At 45.8% G+C, this 15,720-nt stretch overlaps 1 long non-coding RNA gene across 1 annotated transcript in view; it reads right to left on the bottom strand.

Moving 5' to 3' along the window:
* Window positions 1-14,636, bottom strand: part of LOC119952333 — a 52,907-nt gene extending 38,271 nt beyond the window's left edge. Inside the window, exons 1-2 of the long non-coding RNA XR_005457830.1 lie at window positions 14,492-14,636; window positions 3,386-3,436 (exon numbers count right to left, since the gene is read on the bottom strand). This is a non-coding gene — a long non-coding RNA (uncharacterized LOC119952333). The remainder of the gene's footprint in view (window positions 1-3,385; window positions 3,437-14,491) is intronic.
* Window positions 14,637-15,720: the final 1,084 nt, after the last annotated feature.

The following is a 15,720-nucleotide window of genomic DNA, read 5'->3' as shown; positions in this document are numbered from 1 at the left end:
TGGCGTCAGGCCGCAGCATAATCCTGCACTCATGAGTCGGGATGTCATATATGCTGGGCTGAAGATCCTCAAATCCGAAGAACACATCTGCGTCTGTGTCAGATTCTTCACTGTAGAACGCATCTCGTTGCGGTTCGGATTTGGTACTGGGGTCGCCATCTCCAATGATGAAATCATCGTCTGGGTTGTAATCTTCTCGGACCATATCATCACTTTTTGTGTCGGAGCTGGCATTGGGCTCGTGATGTCCAAAGAAGAAATCAATGTCGGAGTCGTAGTCTTCAAGGACTGTATCATCTCTTTGGGCGGTGCTAACTGCTTGTTGCAGGGTTCTGCGGAAGGCCTTCACCATGGCGGGGGTGGAAGAGACACCCTCCCCTGCGCATGCCGCTGATGCACTGGCGCATGGGCGGACTTCTGCCGGCCGGCGAAGGCCTTTCGGCCCCGGCTGGCGGGGAAAGGCTGTTCACGCCGGCCGGCGGAGCAGGAGCCACTCTGGCGTGGGCCTAGCCCCTCAATTCCGTGCCTTTGGGGAGGCCAGGCGCCGGAGTGGTTCACGCCACTCCGGCCCGCCGGGACCCCCCGCCCCGCTGGGTAGGGGAGAATCCCAGCCCAGGTTTTATGGCTTTAAATTTTTTTTTCCGTATTTTGGGATATTTCCCCTTTAAGTTGGCATGGCCTGGGGCCTCTGACATCATGACGCGTTTGACGTAGGTCGTAGGAAGCGATTGGACATGCTCAGATCGCTGTTCCTTTACTTGGGGCCTTTTTCTCAACTGCGCATGTGCAGCACCTTTACCAAGATGGCCACCGATCAAAATTGTCGTTCTCTGCTCCGGGATCACGGCCTTGTGATGAGTATTGGCGCCTCTCTTACCATTTTCTGTTGGGTTGTTTGTGTTTTCCTCTCAGTATTGTTCGAATTTGTCCAGGACTGCCTGGAAGTCGCTCCTGTTTTGCCCTTTAGAGAACTTGAATGTTTTGAAGATTTCTTCTGCTCTGGCACCGGTGATGGTGAGCAGAAGCTTTGTCTTTTCAGTATCGGCCACGTTTTGTAGGTCGGCTGCTACCAGGAAGATCTCAAATCTTTGCCTGAATGCACTCCAGTTTTCGCTGAGATTGCCGTGGCACGTGAGCCGCTGTGGAACCGGAATCTAGATCATCTGGCCTGGGTGTTGTTGCTGGTTGTCACTATTTGCTGAGTTGTAATTATATGGATTGAAACAGTCACTCACTGGTACCATGTCTTGTTATGCTCTTGACGTAGCATAAGCTGCTTCCTTGATGCGCACTCTGACAAAGGAAGGTTCAGTCATGGAGATAGCTTTAACACGTTTATTGAACTATTAACAATTGGATTCAACTCTACTGTTAATCCTTCTCTTTCTACTCAGAATGACGAACCAGTCTGCTACAATCCACGTGGTGGGGGTGATGTTCAATCAACCCTGTGTCTGTACTCACTGAGTGTCTTCACTGGAAAGAGGAAGATCATGTGTGCTGTGTCCTTATATATGGGTTGGGGTAATTTCCTTATATATGGGTTGGTGTAATGCCCTCCTGTGGTGGTGTCACCTCTGTGTGTATCGTGAATGTCCATTGGTCGTGTCCTATCTTACTGACCTATTGGTTGAATGTTTGTGTGTCATGTCTCTGGTGCTCCCTCTAGTGTCTAGCTAGTCTACGTGTGCTTACATTAACCCCTTGTGTATTTACAGTGATGCATATCACCACATCCACTTCCCCTCCCAAATTTACAAACACCCCCAGGAACACTCCCCTCACCCCTCCTCCACCTGGTATGCTTCCCACAAGCCCGATCCCTGGCAGTGCCAACCTGGAACCTAGGCACCCTACAACTGCTACCCAGGCACCCTGCAAGTGCTGCTGCTAACCTGACAGTGTCAAGGCGCCCAGGTGCCAGCATGCAAGATGGCGGTGCCCGGGTGCCAGAGAGAATTCCAGGGTGCCACCCTGCCCTGTCTCCAACCACCTCTGAGGTTCCAGTATGGCTGATCCACATTTGTGGAAACCAGTACTAAACAGTGCCTGAGCGAGGTCTGCCAGGTGTGGCCATTAGGTCCCGGGCGCCAAGAGAATCCTGCGCACGCATATTTAAATGAGCCTAATCGATCATTTAAATATTTTGATCTGGATCACGCCCAGTGAGGGCGAGATCCAGCTTGCGATATCTCCCGAGACTTCATTACATCTTGTGAGGCGCTTTGAGCATCGCAAACCTCACGAGCGGCCTCTTGCAAGATTAAACAACCTCGTCCCGACACCAAGTTGGGAGCAACGAGGCACTGAATCGAGCCCATTATCTTTGCAGTACTAGTGCATTCTTTGAGTCAATGTTTTCCTTTCTGATTTTATAACGTCTTACTCTCCATCTTTTTCTCCAAAAGGGCAGGGGAGCTAACAAAGAACAAGGATGCGGTGAGATGAAAAATTTGTCTCAAGAGTTAAAATTCTGGTCCACTTTCTCAATTACTTTTTAGCTGGGGGTCTATCTATTATCTACATCACCTTGCCATGTATTTGCATCTTTTTTAAGTTGCCAGCTACTTTTATACTTTTGGCATTACATTAATGTTAATGCAATGGAATCTACGCTGTTCACCACAGTTAATTTCTCTTTCCCTCAAGCAAACACGTCTTTTCTCTGTTGACCTCCTTCATGAGGAAATCTATTAATTCTTCAAAAGAAAATTTCTCTGGCTGACATCAGTGGTTTCAATCACTCTGCAGCCCTGATCCTAGTGTGTCATTACTTCTGAGAAGTGCTTGCCTTTTCCAATTTCTCAATATATGCCTTTCGGACAGGATGCACACAGCACCGACATGTGCAAATCATCAAACTATACTAAACCTTGCCAGTAACTTCATGTTTTAGCAGTCAGGCAGAAATGTGCATGTGGATGAATTTTCTGAATTGCGATGTGACACATTTTGGTTGGAAGAATAAGGAGAGGCAATATGAAATAAAAAGTACAATTCCAATAGGGGTGGGAGACCAGAGGGACTTGGGGTTATAAGTGCACAAATCATTGAAGGTGGCAGGGCAGGTTGAGGAAATGGATAATAAGGCATCTGGGATCTTGGATTACATATAAAGGTATTGAGTAAAAAAGCAGGGAGCGGATTTCCACTCATTGAAGGACCAGCAAACTAGCAATTGTGTTTCTCGGATCTTTGGTGGAAGAATGGCAGCATTTTGCCCTCTACTTTCCAAACTCCTGCTCATTGAGTCACCTCTTCTTGTCCCTTGCAGTTCCGTAGGATTGGAGAAAGGGTTCAAAAATAGCAATTTAAGTACAAATGCCAGGGTCACCCGACAACAGATTCTTTCAACCCCGCTTCAGTGGCCAGTGACGCAGCATACCTGACAGAAAGTGTCAGCCAGTGTTTACACTGTGTCCAATGCCGATGAGACCTGGTAACAAGAAAGAGATGGTAAACTGTAAAAAAGCAGTCAAGGTACTGTTCAACAATGATACATCAGATCCATATGTCACATTTACTGTTAGCTTCAGACAACCAAACAGTATTTTCTCCATCACTGTACTTGTGCAAGATGAAATCTTTATCCCTTGGGGGAAATCATTCTCAGAAAGAATATCAAGGGAATAGGGAAAGGTGATGGAGGCATTTCTCAAGTCCAGAGATTTTACCATGGAGCTCTTGACATGTGGGGCGCAATTCTCCGCACTCACGACAGGGCGGAGAATAGCAGGTGGCATAAATTTTTACGGCCACGCTGGCCCGACGCCCTCCCGCTATTCTCTCCCCCCCCCCCCACGCCCGCCTCCCGACACGAATCACTGCCTGCCGTTTTTTACGGCGAGCAGCGATTCTCAGCTGGCCGATGGGCCAAATTCCAAGGCCTTTACGACCGTTTTTCTGAACGTCAAACACACCTGGTTTGACCGTTCATAAAAACGGCCGTAAAGTCCAGATCTGGGGAACCATGGCACCGATTGGCACGGCAGTACCACGGCCGTGCCAAGGGTGCCATGGGCCCGCGATCGGTGGGCACCGATCACGGGCAGCGGGTACTTACCCCGCGCACTCTTTCTCCTTCCGCCGCCCCGCTGTATCCATTCGCGGGGTGGCTGAGGGGCATACCGGCCCACGCATGCGCGGGTTTCACGCAAATGCGTGATGACGTCATCCGCGCGTACGCGGGTTGGAGTCGTCCAATCCGCGCATGCGCGGCTGACGTCATCTGACGCGTCAGCCATCGCTAACTCTGGCTAGCGGGCTTAACAAAATTCGTTAAGCCCGCGATGCCGGAGTTCACGGCTGCGGGATGCTAGCCCCGACCGGGGACCAGAATCGGTTCCCGGTCGGGGGGGGGGGGGGGGGGGGGGTGGAGGCTGGCGTCAAACCCGCCCGTTTTTGACGCCAGCCTCATGATTTCTCCCGGGTGCGGAGAATCACGCCTGTGTTGTTTGTTCTTTTCTCACTCACTCACTCACTCACTCACTCACTCACTCACTCACTCACTCACTCACTCACTCACTCACTCACTCACTCACTCACTCCTTCACTATCATAAAACTCATGCCCAGTTAGTATTGTATAATGTGAGTACAATTTTAGGTATATCTCTTGGAGCAATCATTCTAATAGTTGAAGTAAAAACAGAAAATGCTGAATATAATATCTTCAGAAGTTCTGAAAAGGTTAAACAATGAAGATTTATTTAGGCAATCAAAAGTAAAGGTTCCAATATGGTATACTGCACATCAGTCCCAGCTGGGACTACTGATCATGAACCGGTCCCAATCCAGGCCGGCTTTTAAGTACCTGGTTCATGAGCCCAACTGCTAGGTCTCCACCCCTCAGCATGGGAATTCGTATTCCACGAGTTTGATGGGTAGATCAATTGGGTCATCCCTGTGAGGTTTATCACGTTCCCCCTCCCCTCCGCACCCAAAGTCCGTAGGTCCCTCTGTGATTGGAGGTGGAGGATGTTTACTCAATGCCATCCACCACTGTGAACACAGGAGGAGGTCTCCTTCGACGCTTTGTTCGCAGCTGCGTCTTCAACGGTTGTGAGGCTGGGTGAGGGGTTGTATACCGCATTATGGAGCGTTGTTTCTGCACCAATCGTCTGGGGAGTGGTCAGTGGTCTCTCCCTGCTCAAACTGACATCTGAGACTATGGATGCCTCTGTCTCCATATCTGACTCAGAATCTTCCATCTCGCCCATGTCTGTGTCCTGGCCCTTGGGGAGCATTGCTTTCTGGCCCATGGGTGCTGAGCAAGAGGGAAGAAGGACTGATTCATTAGGTGGAGTTGGGCCTTGTGCGTGTTCCCCAACTTTGAGATGGTCCACTTTTTTTGTGTGCTGTCCACTCCTTGGTTATGTCAAGAGACTGATCCAGTTTTCTCCACCATGGTCCCTGGTGTCCACCATCCCCAAAACTCCAGATGTACACAGTGTCCCCTGGCTTGAACCCTCTGTCCTGCTTCAGGTGGTCATCGGACTTTTTCTGGTGATCTTGTTTCTTCTCTGCCTTACCAGCAAGATTAAGAAAAGTTAGACATAGGCAGTTTCATAGTGTTCAGCCATCAACAATTCTGCCGGTTCTACCCTGGACATTATGTATAGCGTGGTCCAATAGTTGAAAAAGAAAAACCCCAATTTTGTCTCAATGAATCCTATGAATTGTTTCTTTATACCCCTCTTAAATGTCTGTTTCACCCACTCAGATAGGGTGATAAGCGGTGGTCCGAATGTGTTTCACTCTGTTCGGCTGCATGAAGTTGGAGAATTCCTCGCAGGTGAAAGCGTGTCATTATCAGTAACAAGCACCTCCGCAATACCATGGACACTAAACGACTGGTGTAACTTTTCAATGGTGATCGGTGAAGTAGTGGATGACACCGGGTAAACATCCATGCATTTTGAGTGGGCATCGATGAGTAGTAAATATATTGACCCCCCAAAGTCAGTGTGTAACAGTACTCAGGGCTAGCATGGCCACTCCCAGGGGTGATGTGAGGCTGGTGGCGGGAGCTTTTGATGCCCGGGATGCCCATTGTGCAGGTCCTTCGGTATGGCTTTCCTGCTTTGCCCTGGGGCCAGTACACAAGCTCCCCACAGGAGGATGCCTTCTTCAATGCTAAGCTCCTGTTGCTAAGTTGTGGAATTCTGCAGCTCTTCAGGCAGTTTTCTCTGTGGTTCTCCCATGTAGAACAATGTGGTTCAACTTTTCCAACGTAGGGTCCTTTCACGTCCACACAAAAATTTGTGAATCTGTGACCTGCAAATGTAGTGCCAACACGACTTTGTCCTCTACTGATGGGGAGGCACATCGGCAATGGGAACTGGCTCAGAGCATCCGCATGTGCAACCTGTGCACTCAGATGATACTCAAAGACATACTCATATGCCGCCAACAATAATGGCCATCGCTGGATCCTGGCTGACACAATCGGTGGCATCACCTTGTCTTCTTTGGAACGGTTTGAGATCCGTGATGATTGTAAAGTGCCACCCTTAAAAGTATTATTGGAACACTTTGACAGCCAGTCCTTTCTTTTCAATCTGGGCATACCTGAGCTCTGCATTGGCCAAGGTTCTCAATAAATAGGCTATTTCTCTCTCCGTCCCATCATTCATCCGCCGGGACAACACTGGCCCAATGCCATATGGGGGGGCTTCGCATGTGATTAGGAGCATCTGGAAGGGTTATAGTGCACTAAAAGCCTAGAGGACGACAGTTATCATTTTACTTTGGCAAATGGCTCTGCTTGTGGCAGGTCCCAATTCTGTCTGGCTTTTAAGTACCTGGTTCATGAGCCCCAGCTTATAGGCCTCCACCCCTCAGCAGAGGAATTTATATTCCATGAGCCCCACAGGGAGATCAATTGGGTCATCTCCGTGGAGTTTGTGACGGTTATTATACTGGATAAACTCAGCAGGTGGAGAGAGAAACAGATTTAATGCTTTGAGTCCATATGATCCTTCTACAGAGCTGTCCTGTAGAAGGGTCATATTCTGTTCCTCGCTCGATAGATGCTGCCAGACCAGCATTTTCTGCTTTTATTTCAGATTTCCAACATCCGCGGTATTTTGTTTTTATTCCAAAATTTGTCCTTTTTCAGTCATTGAGGCCTGAGCGAGCTGTCCGTTGGCAATACCAGTGACCTAGAAAAAGAAAGTGGCTCACAGCACCTTGTCTTCTTGTTGTCAGCGCTCGCAAACACTAATATATCCCAGTGGGTGCAGTCTGGAACTGAGACAAAGAAAATCCTGCATTTATGTGCACCTTACCTGACCTCAGGAAGGCCCAAAGTACTTTACAGTGAGTTATAGTCACTTTTGTCATACGGGAAATAGTACAGCCAATTTGCTGACAGCAAGCTCCCAGAAACGACAAGATGATGATGGCCAGATATCCTATTCTTTATTAGGTGTCAAGGTACGACTATTGGCTAGAAGTACCATGCTCTTCTTAAAAATAGGAGTCTTAGGAGGCGACAGAAGGGGCTTTTATTGAATGTCTCAACTAAAAGTCAGCATCTCTGACAGCTCAACTCTCCTTCAGTACCACTGCACTGAATCAATCACAGTGCGCGCATGAGAAGAAGGGCGATTGACTGGGTCAGAAGGGAAGCAGGAGCCTGATATCTGTCATTAACCTCTGTACTTTCAGAAATGCAGCAGCATGGTTAAGTTGGGCAGCCATGTTGTGGTCCTGTTGCTTTCAAATAAGAAAGGAAATACAACTATTGGTCCTGCTGACCAATCCGGATCTCCGTTTTACGCATATGCAGCAGCATGTTGGTTGATACCGGAGGTCATTTCTATCTTACCCGGAAAGATGCAGAGACAAACACCGTGAAGTTGAAAGTAGTGAAGGTCTTGAGTGACACTGTCACTTCTGCACGCTCAGCCCTTTCTGGAACAAAGGGCCAGAACTTTCTGATTAAAACTTGGCTGTTTGGTGAGCTTATTAAACAAAATGGAACCAAGGATGGTAAATGGAATTCGGCTACGGTAATTTGACTGAAGGAACAGGCAAAGGTGGCCAAATATTGTTGCAACGTTTCTAGCAGGTGGTACAATTTTCCAGTTAGATCTGCACTGATCCAAAATCTATGTTCTTCCATAGGCATGTAAAATGAAGCACTTGCACATCCTGCTCTTCTTTAAAGGTGCCATTTTGATTATATCCTCACATGAGTGGGCATCTCATCTGAAAAACGGCACCTCTGATAATGTAGCACCTCCTCTGAAATATATAGTCAACCGACATTATGCGGTTGTGTGTTGAAGTGGAGATTAAAGGATTCTTTCTGCAGGTACATTCCGATTGCCTTTTTTAAATTTAATGAAGATGCATTTTTTGGAAGTGCATTTCAGATCTTGGATAACTGCCATTTTGTTAAGCCAAAAATAACAATGAAAAATGAGACAAGCTTGGGCTACATGTTTATATAATGCAATTACATGTCTCATAAACCACTTTGCATCAGATGTTTGGAGCAGTTAGTCCTATTTATTTCAGTGTGGCAAAAATGTCTTCAAAGGCTGCACAACCTTAGAGCGAGAAAATAGTTTCTAGGCCCAAAAGTGCATTCACGTTTCCAAATTTTGTTCACCAACCCCGACCTCTCTGAAATATAAGCAGCGGGATTCTCCATCAGCGCGATCCTCCCCTTCGCCGGAAGTGCACCCAGACCCACGGGTTTCCCAGTGGCATGGGCTGGCCACAGTGGGAAACCCCATTGGCCGGCTGCCAGAACGGAGGATCCCGCTGCGCCGGAAAATTGGGCCGGTCGGACGGAGAATCCCACCCAGGTTATTTTCTTATACTTAGTTTACTACAATCAGCGGTGGTTCACTTGTGAACACCCTTGTTCCTGAGTCAAGGGGTTGTGGGTTCAAACCGCATTCAAGAGGCCTGAGTTAAAACTGAGGCTCATACTCCAGTGCAGTACTGAGAGAGTGCTGTATTGTCAGAGACTGCCACTTTCAGATGAGATTTTAAGCTAAGGCTCCATCTGTCCTCTCAAGTGGACATAAATGATCCCATGGCACAATTTTGAAGATGAGCAGGCAGGTGAAGCCTCGTGTCCTGCCTGATATTTATCCCTTAACCTACATCAAAAAAGCAGATTATCTGGTGATTGTCACATTGGTGTTTATGGTGAATTACTGTGCCTAAAATAGCTGCCACCTTTCCTATGTTATGACAGGAATTACATTTCAAAAATACTTAATTGGCTACGAAGAAGAACTCTGGGCCATGCTGAGATTGTGAAACATGTTATAAAACTTTTTTTAAAATACTATTTAACTTATTTAGGAATACTAATGTGGGCATATTTCAGAGTGGTCTTCGTGAACTAAATAACATTATTTCATCTTTTAGGTGTGAGTAGTTGACTAGATTTGTTGCAACTGGATTTGGCACACTATTCAAAGAGATATTCAATCTTGCCCGTGGTGGATTTTGCGATGGGCGAGAGCAGAGGATCTGGCAGGAGCCTAAGTCAGAAACCCACGTTGTAATTCTCCCAAAGGTGAGTCTGTCTTCCCGTTGGCTGGTGGCATGGACTCCATTTGCATCTCATGAATGCTCATTAAATCAGCTGCCCATGGGCATCCCATCAGGCCTTCCAATCGTCCAAATTTATGCCAGTCTAAAACCCGATTCCGAAAGAGTGGCGTGCACAAGGTGGTCGGCCGTCCACAGGGGACTTTGAGATGAGTGCAACAACTTTCTGCCAAAGCGCTATGCTGCTACTGATGCGCTGTTCACCACTCTGCCAGGGTATAATGGATCCTGCCCTCCATCTCCATTTCAAGCTGGTCTTCATGGACAGCATCATGCTGCTAGACCCATGGACTCTCCTGTATCACCATTTCGGATCAGTATTGCACCTAGGGTTGGGGAGTGCAGGGACATCCTTCCTCTTGATCCCACACATCTGTATATAACTGGACATGACTGTGCTGTAGGACTCATGTAGCCACCACAAAAAGGTCCAAAATTTGACTGGGAGTGGTGCGAAGTGTGACTGTGGGTGGGGGGGATGGAATTGAAAGGAGAGTTCTGCATGGGGTGGTGGAAGGGTGGGGACTCATGATGACAGGCAACAGGGCAAGGAGGTAGATCAAAAAAATGAACAATGGAAGGCAGAGGGAAGACCGATGGGAGGGAAGCTGGACCCCTCCAAGCTGCATGAAACACTCACAAACAAGGGGGTCAAACTGATGCCACATTGCTGACTGGAAGGGGATTTACAAAGGCTCAGATGTGCGTTGGATCAAGGTTCAAGTGGGCATGGGCGCCTCGCAGGTGAATGGCAGCACGGTAGCACAGTGCTTAGCACAATTGCTTCACAGCTCCAGGGTCCCAGGTTCGATGCCCGGCTTGGGTGACTGTGCGGAGTCTGCACGTTCTCTCCATGTTTGCATGGGTTTCCTCCGGGTGCTCCGGTTTCCTCCCACAGTCCAAAGATGGGCAATTTAGGTGGATTGGCCATGATAAATTGCTCCTTAGTGTCCAAAAATGGTTAGGTGGGATTACGGGGATAGGTTGGAGGTGTGGGGATTTGGGTGGAGGTGTGGCTTAGGTAAGGCCGGTACAGGCTCGATGGGCCTATTGGCCTCCTTCTGCACTGTAAATTCTATGATTCTATGATTCCCTGGGCTCAGGGGGAGGATGGTTGAATCGAGAAACTGACTTCTCCTTGAGGACGCTCGCCTTTTCCCTATGGGGTGCTGACATGATCTAGTGAAGGCAGCTGGTCTGGGGAGATGGATATGAATGTGCTGGACTGGTGATTAAATATGGTGCCGGGCTCTTCAAACCTGCCAGCTGATGACGGGCTGACAAATCAGCTGTGGGATCACCAGGTGACTTGGAGGGGAACTTGCCTGTCCATCGTGAGTGATGTTCCAATCGCTGAATCTGGGGCAGGATCCCGCCATTCCGTCAATGGGAAACGTGCCGCACAAGCCACCCACTTCATCTCAAAGGGGGAGAATTCTGTCCCCTGTGTTAGCACCTTGGCCAACAGTAATTTTGTGGATTTTCAGCAGAAATTCTGTCCGTAAAAAGAAATGGTTAAAAATAGAATCCAGCCCCTGAGCTTTTAGGAATATTGTGTTAAAATGAACTATGTGTATCGTGAAAGCCATTGCCACAGTTATATATGTACTTAACCTTTCCGCTGGAATAAATCATGGATTTAGATAAGAATATAATGCCTCAGGGATATTGTAAACCTATATTTGGCTTCAACTTTCCTTTTATTGTGAATTCAATAAATAGAAAGTACACAATTGGGAGCTGCTGAATGTCCTGTTTATTCCACGGAGAAGGACACTGGCTAATAAATTAAACAGTTTTCTAATGAGTGGAATAATTTGAGTATTATACTCTGCTCCATTGTTTATTCTGTTTAGCTAACAAGTGTAAAGAATGCAAAAAAGGAAATAATCTTTCATGAAGTTTATTGTAGCACAGTAGGCGGCACATCAGCACAATGGTTAGCACTGTTGCTTCACAGTGGCAGGGACCCGGGTTTGATTCCCAGCTTGGGTCACTGCCTGTGCAGAGTCTGCAATGTCCAATGTCTCACTTCCTCCCACAAGTCCCGAAAGACGTGCTTATTCGACGAATTGGACATTCTGAATTCTCCCTTAGTGTACTTGAACAGGTGCCAGAGTGTGGCGACTAGGGGATTTTCACAGTAACTTCATTGCAGTGTTAATGCAAGCCTACTTGTGACACTAATAAAGAATATATTATTGTAAGGGGGCTCTAAAACCTCCCTGTGATATTTTATGAAGTATTTCTCGTCCCACATCCGACATGATGGACCATTTTAACAATCCCTCTGGCGGAATTAACTACAAAACCCAGGACTGTCACAGCCTACATAACATTAGTGATTCAAGAAGCCACAATGAACATTTATCTTGCCGTAAAGCAATGCAGAAATTAATTTCAGAAAACCTTTCAATACTCATCTTTGCCTGCCATACATCTATTGTTACTAATGTAATTTTAATCAGCAGGCTATTAATACGTACTATTGCTTGAACACTCAAGATAGTTGTATGGAGAAAGAAAACAGTCTGGTGTCATCTCTTTCACATCAAGTTCAATGATTTCCTTGTGTCATTTCAGGATCTGTAGCAGACTAATTGATGGAGTTTGATCGTTAGTCAATAACTGCATCATTATCGCACAACTATCAGTGTGGGTTAGGCAGACTAGATGGACTGTGGTCTGTTTTTTTTTGCACTAGTAATTTCTATGTTTTTATTTGTGCCTTTAGGTGATCATGCAGAAATGTCAGCCTTTGTGACCAGTTTCCACAGCTAAAACATACCTATTTTCCCCAACCCAAGATTTCCACATTTGCTAAGCCATGACAGCCAACCTCTCTTTTGATTCAGGTAGGCCCCAATGTTGATGAAACCTGTAACAGTCTGGATAAATCATCATGGGTTGTCAGGAGACTAGTGGCCACCTGGATGTTGACCTAATTTGAAGATTGCTTCAGGACTATAGCTGCCATGGTCCACAGGAGTAGAAAAAAATACAATTGCATTTGATTTACATTTTAGACAGCTCCCGGCCTTAATGTCCTGATCTGCTCCTCCCTTATCCCTTACATATTCCCCAAGGTGGAATAACCTTAAAATTAGAACTAGGCCATTCAGATATGACAAATAAAAAACACTTATTCACACAAATGGCAATAAGATGGTAGAGTGAGAATGAATGCCATTGACGTCAAGTCAGTATTGGACATAGTGTGGTATCAAGGAGCCCTCGCAAAACAGCCCAGTAACCCCTCTCAACACTAAGGGCAATTTTGGACACTAAGGGCAATTTAGCATGACCAATCCACCTAACCTGCACATCTTCGGAGCACCAGGAGGAAACCCACGCAGTCACCCGAGACCGCAATTGAACTCGGGTCCCTCGGGCTGTGAGACTGCAGTGCTAACCACGGTGGCGCCCCTCATCCACCAACATTCACCACTGACACACAGTAGCAGTCGTGTGTAACATCTACAAGATGTTACACACTGCAGGAACTCACCAAGCCTCCAAAGACAGCATCTCCCAAACCCAGACTACTAACATCTAGAAGGACAAGGGCAGCAGATCCATGGAAACACCACCACCTGAAAGATCGTCTCGAAGCCACTCACCACCTTGACATAGAAATGTATCGCCATTCCGTCACTGTCACTGGGTCAAAATCCTGAAATTCCCTTCCTAACAGCACTGTGGGTATACCTAGGCCACATAGACTATAACAGATGAGGAAGGTAGCTCACCATCATCTTCTCAAGGGCAGTTAGAGATGGGTAATAAATGCTGGGCCAGCCAGAAATGCCAACATTCCTAGAACGAATAATAATAATAAAAAAGAAAATTTGGAACTCTATGCCCCGCAAAGCCTTTGAGGGTTGGTCAATCGAGAATTTTCAAAATATGATTGACAGATTCCTGTTAGCCAAGAATATTCAAGGTCACAGAAGCAAGGTGGGTAGATGAAGTTAGAACACAGATCAGCTATGATCTGCTTGAATGGTGGAGCATACTTGAGGAGTTGCTCCTGTTTCTATGTTCTTCACTCCAAATCTCTTGACACGGGAATGAAATGCCAGTCAATACTGGGATTCAAACTCAGGAGGTGGTGTCATTCTCATATGTTTAGCTGCTTCATTTAGAAAGGAAATGATCTCCGGGAAATATTTGCAGTGTTAAAAGGGTGTTGTTGTGTGACACTGGGAGTTCTCCAAGACCCTTGTTGAGCCTAGCAACGAAAGGCCATTTATTACATTTTTTTATTTCCGTATCCAGAATAGCTGACATGACTAAAAGAAAGAGCATTTCAATTGCCAATTTATTTGAATGAAATAAGCAATGAATGCGAATAAAAGCTCTATGATGGTGGTGTCTCTCTCCACAACAGGGAGAGTGCTATAGCAAACTGCAAATAATTCTCTTTTTTTTTGAGGAAACGTATATGTAATATATAATTTTTCACGTGGGCTGTTGAGGTGGAAAGATGTTTCTTACATTTTCAAGTAGTTCTGTCACTATTAGACAAATGAAAGGTATTTATGACATTGAAATTCGTCCTCAGATTTTTATACGATGTATAAATCAAAGGAGTTGAATATTCGTAACTGGGAAGTGTTACCAAAAAGTGAATATAGGTTTACAATTAAACAACAATTAAGAGGTAGACAAGTTAATTCGCAATTAATACATTTTGGGAACAAGTCTAAATTCAAGATTAAATTATTCTTCCATTAGATAGAGCAATTATTCAAAGAAAATCATGGTGGTGGAATGTGACCCATAGTTTATTAATAAAATGAAGTATACAGAATTTATCACTGTTTTATAGTGTGGGGAGATTTTGCTAATTATGTCTGTACACAAATTCAGTGCATAGTGGAGAAAATAGCTTCAGTTGGAATGTTACTTACCCATTTTCCTCCATTGTAATCTGATGATCAGTCAGCATGCAAGTGATAACTGAAAAAGCTGAAGAAAAATTATTTCAAACGTCGCTTGTCATGAAATCCCAGTGATTCAACTTAATTGCTAACATCTACATTACACGGCATGTCATCAGGCAGGATTGTAATTGTTGGGTTCCACAGGGCTTTGAGAGACTTCGAGAGAAGCTGTTTGAGGTTCACAGTCTCCCTCTCTGCCTCCCAACTACTCAAACCAATCCATTAACGGATTCCTTTAAGGCACTGCAATTCTCAGTGCAGAAATGGATGAACATTTTTAGAAGCAATTTATGTTTTCCTCTCCTCATGCTTAGGGCAGTGTAAAGTAGATGGAAAGTGCAAGCAAACAGAAAGTATGGAATCATGTCCATTACTGCTTGTACGGATCATAGGCTATCAAAGCTGTCAGAGATACAAAAATATATAGCAGTTGGATCTGTGCCCAGTCCAGGTACATACGAGAACGCTGACAATTTTACTAACCACACTACATTGCCTGGTATCATCAGCTCCTTTAAGGTTAATTGTCAATTGTTTTCTATTGGTTATTGCTGAGATTGGACAAGCATTTAGTATTTTCTAAAGTTCTTTATAGTTGTTAAAGTTTACAAGTGTAAAGTTATGGGTTAATGAATATGTTAATGAGACCATGATAATATTTTTGATGAATGAGTACCATCAACTGTCAGAATATCAAGAGGGTCCAAGAGAGCGAAACACACAATAGCCAGTATCCTGAAAAGCAGTGCTGACCCCGAGGTCTTTGAAAATAGTCCTTAATCAATTGTTTGAAGTTAAACTGTACTAACCATCTCAAGTCTGTCATAGGGGAGCAAAGCGTCACCAAGGTATTGTCGGCCAAAAAGGCACGGTATTATTAAAATCTCACTGAGCCTCGCAATGACATTGAAACCTGGTGGCAGTGCTGGAGTAAACTGTGACCACAGATCAGTGATCCATGAGCGACGACCAATGAAAGAGGTGGTTTCACAGTCATGAAGATCAGAACGGAAAAGCACCGTGGCGAGGGGACAATGAGAGACGCACAATGTCGAAGCCACTGATCAGTCACTACCCTTCCAAAACCTTTCCAATACACTGAGGGCTTGCAGCAAGGACAGTGATGAGAGCTCAGGATGAGACAGTTTGAAAAGTACCGAATACAAGGGAATACTCAGAAACACCACGGGTAGGAT

The sequence above is a fragment of the Scyliorhinus canicula genome, chromosome 17, assembly GCF_902713615.1.
Source record: "Scyliorhinus canicula chromosome 17, sScyCan1.1, whole genome shotgun sequence".
In the NCBI taxonomy this organism is placed as follows: domain Eukaryota; kingdom Metazoa; phylum Chordata; class Chondrichthyes; order Carcharhiniformes; family Scyliorhinidae; genus Scyliorhinus; species Scyliorhinus canicula.
This window is presented reverse-complemented; position numbering and strand designations above follow the sequence as displayed.